The sequence below is a fragment of the Eptesicus fuscus genome, chromosome 20 (genome assembly GCF_027574615.1).
Source record: "Eptesicus fuscus isolate TK198812 chromosome 20, DD_ASM_mEF_20220401, whole genome shotgun sequence".
In the NCBI taxonomy this organism is placed as follows: Eukaryota; Metazoa; Chordata; class Mammalia; order Chiroptera; family Vespertilionidae; genus Eptesicus; species Eptesicus fuscus.
In genome coordinates this window covers 37715567-37721668 of record NC_072492.1, presented here as the reverse complement: position 1 = coordinate 37721668, position 6102 = coordinate 37715567, and the positions used below count along the sequence as shown (strand labels likewise).

Here is a 6102-nt window from a genome sequence, read left to right as displayed (position 1 = left end):
GCCTCTTCAAAAATAAAAATAAAAGGTAATACATGTGCATAGTTAAAAATAAAAACAGTTTTAATGCATCTTTCCAGAGATAATTTGGGTGTATACAAGCAGTGTGTGTGTGTGTGTGTGTGTGTGTGTGTGTGTGTGTGTGACATTCCACACTGTTCAGCACCTTGCTATTTTCATTTAAAAATATATCTTCGCCCTAACTGGTTTGGCTCAGTGGATAGAGCATCGGCCTGCGGACTGAAAGGTCCCAGGTTCGATTCTAGTCAAGGGCATGTACCTTGGTTGCGGTCACATCCCCAGTAGTGGGTGTGCAGGGGGCAGCTGATCGAAGTTTCTCTCTCATCAATGTTTCTATCCTTCTCCCTTCCTCTCTGTAAAAAAAATCAGTAAAATATATTAAAAATAAATAAGTAAAAATAAAAATATATCTGCCTTTGCCAAATCTACAGGATCCCATCATATTGGTGTGTCACACTTTATTTCGTTATTCTTCTCCTAGTGGATATGTAGGTTGTGTCTGCCTGCAGGATATATCTTAGTACACTGCAATTATGTGTGTATCTGTAAGACAAATGTATAAATATGACATTGCTGGGTCAAAGCTTATGAACTTTTGAATTTGAGATAGATTTTCATGGAATTGCCCTCCAAAAAAGTTTTCGCCAATTTGCGACCCCCAGCAATGGGTGAGATTGCTGGTTTCCCCTCATCCCCACTAACAGAGGGCACTAGCAGGCCTTTTGATCTTTGAAAGCCTTTGTCACAAGGCAGGTGACGATCTGTCTCTTTCTTTCCCCAAGGCAGAGACTGTGCAGTCCTTTCCGTCCCTGCACCCCAGCATAGGACTTCTGTATTGAGTGGAAGAAACCAGGACTGCTTTGTGGCAGGCCTGGAGGAGGGAGAGTAGTGGGTTGGGTTTGAGCAGGAAGCCTGTGCTTAAGGGCCACTCTTTTTTTTCTTTTTTAATATATTTTATTGGTTTTTTACAGAGAGGAAGGGAGAGGGATAGAGAGTTAGAAATTTTGATGAGAGAGAAATATCGATGAGCTGCCTCCTGCACACCCCCTACTGGGGATGTGCCCGCAACCAAGGTACATGCCCTTGACCAGAATTGAACCTGGGACCCTTCAGTCCGCAGGCCGACGCTCTATCCACTGAGCCAAATCGGTCAGGGCTTAAAGGCCACTCTTGTTTCCAGGCCCTGATCAAATCTCAGCCCCAAAGCCCAAAGCCCTTCTCTTGCAGGAGCCTTCCAGACTTGGAGACCTGAGGTTGAAGACTGAGCATTCCCAGGACAGCTCACACTCAGCTCTCCTGCATCCCAGGGATGGGCCTCATCACCACGGAACTGCTGGGAGACTGGAAATAAACCAGGGGTCTGGATATAGGGGGTCGGTGAAACCAACATCCAGTAGAACTTTCTGCGATGATGGGAATGTTCTCTATCTGTGCTGTTCAATATGGTAGCCACTGGCCACGAGGCACTCAAAATGACTGGAATGAAGGGCATGTGACTAGATGGGGAGGGTCGGAGTCTGGAAGAATCCACAGATCCAATTCTCAAGGACCTGGGGGACATGTTAAGTATATGAGACTTGAGCCTGGTGACTGACAGGGTGAGGGGGGGCGGGACAGGAGGGACAGTTGAGGGCATTAGAAAGAGAAGGAAGAACTGAAGACCATTTAGGGATTTCAAAACAAAACACAGATCAGGAAAGAGAAGCAGAGGGAGGTAAGGGCGAGATCTTTGAAAGGGAAGGCATGGCTTTGATGTCAGGGTGAAAAATAGCTCCTATTTGGAGTGCAGATGACAGAGAGATGGTGAGTCACAATGGGACAAGGATGAAGGAAGAGCTACAGATTGAGAGAGAAGTAAACAGTTCCATTGATTGCTGGAATCTGAGGGGCATCCACTGGACCAGTCCAGACAGGAGGGTTGGAGATTCAGGACTACTCTCCTAACTTGGTGAAGAAGAGAGGGCATGTTGAAGCCACTAGAAGGCTGAACGAGTCCAGAGACCCCTCTGACCGCAGGAACTGGGAGGATGTCTCCACTTGGGTGTGGGAGGGCACAAGAAAGACGGGGACCTGCAGCTTTCCCCCCATAAACCACCTCCAGCTAGGCCACTCCCTGGGCAGCCTGCAGGCACCAGCCATTTGCGGGGGAGGGAGGATGGGCGGAGACTAGGGAAGCCAGCCTGGCCCTGGGAGGTTTGGGGAGGAGGGCCAGTCCCAGGCTCCGGGAGCTAGGGTATCCCTAGCGGCCTTCAAAAAGGAATAATGCTTTCAACAGGGACTGCTGAATTTCAATGGCAAGTTTGGTGGCAGAAGGGAGAGAAGGGGAGAAACTGAGGGGCAGAGCCTAAGCCAGCCGTCAACAGAGAGAAAACACACATGTAACTAATGGTGCTGTTTATAACCTGTCTTGAACATATGATTAAAGTTTTTACAGATAACTCAGGGATTAATCCTTAGAGGTTCAGGAGTGTCGTGAACCCTTAAGGTGGAGAATCCCACCCCATGAACATAATACCACTTGTGTAATATTCCCACCAGGGGTGTGCAGCCTGAATGTATGCGGAAGGAAACACCAAGCAAAGCCCAAAGGAGGAGCACTCAGTTAAAGGAATAAAGGGGTCTCTACTCTGAAAAAAAAAAAAAATCAAGAAAGATGATACAGCTTTTCTTTCCAACTTGCCGGGCACGATGGCTCCCGCAAAGAAGGGTGGCGAGAAGAAGGGCCGCTCCGCCATCAGCGAGGTGGTGACCAGGGAGCTCACCATCAACACCCACAAGCGCATCCACGGCGTGGGTTTCAAGAAGCGTGCCCCTCGAGCACTCAAGGAGATCCGGAAATTTGCCATGAAGGAGATGGGGACTCTGGACGTGTGTATTGACACCAGGCTCAACAAAGCTGTCTGGGCCAAAGGAATAAGGAATGTCCCATAGCGTATCCGGGTACGTTTGTCTAGAAAACGTAATGAGGATGAAGATTCACCAAACAAGCTGTATACATGGGTCACCTATGTGCCTGTCACCACTTTCAAAAATCTACAGACCGTTAATGTGGACGAGAACTAATGCTGATGGTCGAATAAAGTTATACAACTGCCTTGGGGGGGAAAAAAAAAAGATGATACAGATGAGAAATCGCTCCAGAGTAAAGAAGCCTCAAGAAACATGACAAGTTCAAGGTGTGATCCTGGTCTGAATCCTCCACTAGAGGGAAAAAGGACCCTTAAACGACCCTTATTGAATCACTGATAAAATTGAAATACAGCCCTGGCTGGTTTGGTTCAGTAGTTACAGCGTTGGGCCAAGGGGTCTTGGGTTCGATTCCCAGTCAAAGGCAAGTACCCTGGTTGCAGGTTCAATCCCTGGATGGGGCTCAAGAGGGCGGCAACTAATCCATGTGATGTGTCTCTCTCACATGGATGGATGGTCCTCTCTCTCTCTCTCTCTCTCTCTCTCTCTCTCTCTCTCTCTCTCTTTCTCTCTCTCCCTACCTCGTACCCTACTCCCTCCCTTCCACTCTCTCTAGAAATCAATGGAAAAAATATCCTCGGGTGAGGATTAAAAGTACGTAAATAAATAAATGTATTGTATCAATGTTAAATTCCCCCAACTTGCAAAGTCTACTGTGATTATGCAAGAGAATGTCCTTGCTCTCAGAAAACACCCTCTGAAGGCGTAAATGGGCATGATGGTTGCCACCTCCTCTCTGTTCAGGAAAATAAAATATTTACATATTTTTATTTAACAGGTGGTGAGTCTAGGTAAGGGGTATATGGAGGATGATTGCATCGCTCTTGTACCTCTTCTGTAACCTATCATTTTTTTTTTCCAAATAAAGTTTTAAAAAACAAACAAAATAACTCTACCCAGACCAGGAGCCTCCTGAAGTTGGGGACCTTGATCCTCTTTTCCCCCACCGCTGGCCCCGAACTGGTGTCCTGGGTGTACAGGGCAAAATTAGGAAAACAGGTGGCGACTGGAAGGGCCGAGACCCGTCGCTTGGGGACATTCCTCGCCCCGGGGGGGGCCCGACATTTTCTGATCTGACAGCTGGAGCAGCCGCAGGAGTGATTCACCCGCTGGGCTCCAGGCGGAGGGGGCGCCCCGCCCCGCAGGGAGGGCGCTGGCCAGCAGGTGCCGCTGTTGAGCCAGCTCTGGCAGCGCTTGGCTGAGGCTCAGCCGGACCCGGGACTGGTCAGCCCGCCCGCGGGGTGTCTTGGAGAACCCAGCCCACCGCAGTCTGTAAGCAACCTCGCTCATCCCCGTCCGCTCCGGGTCTAGCTTCCCACCCCCAGGCCCTCAGCTTCCCCGCACTCCCTCCCCCACCTTGGATACCCCAAGGCAACTCCCACGTCTGACGCTGGTGGAGGAGGGGACAGGGTAAGCAGGAAGAGGCTTCAGTTCTTGGCCCTGGAGTCTGAATAATACATTAATTCTCCCCTTTTCTCCCCGTCTCCTTTTACTCCTCCTCTTCCTCCCCCGCCTCTTCCCCCCCTCCCACTCCTCCCCCCCCCCCCTTCCCTCCTCCTCTTTCTCCTCTGGAGCTGCACCAGGCTTTCAAAACAAACACACACACCTCCTTCGCCCATCCCCACCTGCCTGGGCCTTTCTCCCAGAGTTGCTGCTCCCAGACTGGTCCTTTCCGCTGGGTTCGGGGATCAGGATGGAGGTGGGGAGAGGGGGAGAGTGTGCTGATGGGGGTAGGGGGTGATGTTATTTCTTCCCGTGTAGAAAGGAGCTGGTCTCACAGCCCCTCTGCAGTAGAGTGGACTGGGGTGGGGGGTGGGGTCTTCTTCCCTGGGACGTGAAGCTTGCTGGCCCTTGAGCGCAGCTCTCCCCTGGCCCTCCCAGACTCAGGATGAAAAAGGACCTAGAGAGGTGACGTTGTCCGTCCCCCGGGCTCCAGGAGGGACCATAACCAAAGTCCTCCCATTCCTATATGTTCACTAATTCCTTCAACTACCCTTTGCCGAGCACCAGCTCTGTGCAGGGCACCGGAAGCTTTACCTAATGCCAGCACCTCAAATCCTCACCGGGACCCCGGGAGACGGGTGCTATTACTCGAAGTTGACTTCTCCGAAGATCCAGTTCAATCCAGTTCTCCTCTGGGACTCCTCCTGACTCCCCACTGGGCTTGGTGTCATTCAGCTTTGGGGCCACCACTGCACCTCACATGACGGCTCAGGTGCTGCCTTTATCTCACCAGCTCCCAGGGATTTGTCTTCCTGGGTCTCCCACGCCTACCAGACTGGGCCAAGGGCCACAGGGAGTGGGGACAGTGAAGCCTGGGGGCCCTGCTCTAGCCCTCTCGGCGTGGCCTTCACTTCTTCAAGTTCAACTTTCTCACCTGTGATGAGAAAAACCCTCCTCGTGAGACTACGTGATGGTAACATAAGAAGATGCATATAAAGTGCTTAGCAAGGTACATTTAACTTTGAAAAGGGAAGCTCATCCCCACCAGAATGGCTAAAATGGAAAAAAAATTAATACAAAAAACCAAGTGCTGGCCAAGGATGTGGAGCAAAGGAACTCTCATATCCAGTTGGTAGAGGGGAAAACCGTGGGGTCGTTCCTGTTAAAGCTGGATATGTACACGCACGATGACCCAGCAATTCCACGCCTAGACATATGCCCAAGAGGAGTGCGCGCACATGTGCACCAAGAGCCACGTAAAATGATCTCCATAGCCGCACTCACCATAATAATACCCCAAACTGGGAACATCTGAAAAGTCCAGCCGCAGAATGGATTCACGCATGTTCGTATGTTCGCGCCATGGAATACTGTATTGCGCTGAAAAAAGAACGAACTACCACTGGGAGGCCCAGGAAGTTCTGGGGTTCCGTCAAAACAGGATTGCAGCGCATACTTGACTGGCGCAAGAGAATAAACAGCCGTCAGCCTACTAATTCTTTGTGTGCAAAGAGATGCCACTAATTGCAGACGCCTTTTTTTTTTTTTTTTTTTTTTTTATAAATATATTTTATTGATTTTTCACAGAGAGGAAGGGAGAGGGATAGAGAGTCAGAAACATCGATCAGCTGCCTCTTGCACACCCCCCACTGGGGATGTGCCCGCAACCAAGGT

At 50.2% G+C, this 6102-nt stretch overlaps 1 pseudogene; it reads left to right on the top strand.

Moving 5' to 3' along the window:
* The first annotated feature begins 2673 nt into the window (after window positions 1-2673).
* LOC103293011 (60S ribosomal protein L31-like) lies at window positions 2674-3139 on the top strand (annotated as a pseudogene).
* The last annotated feature ends 2963 nt before the right edge of the window (window positions 3140-6102 follow it).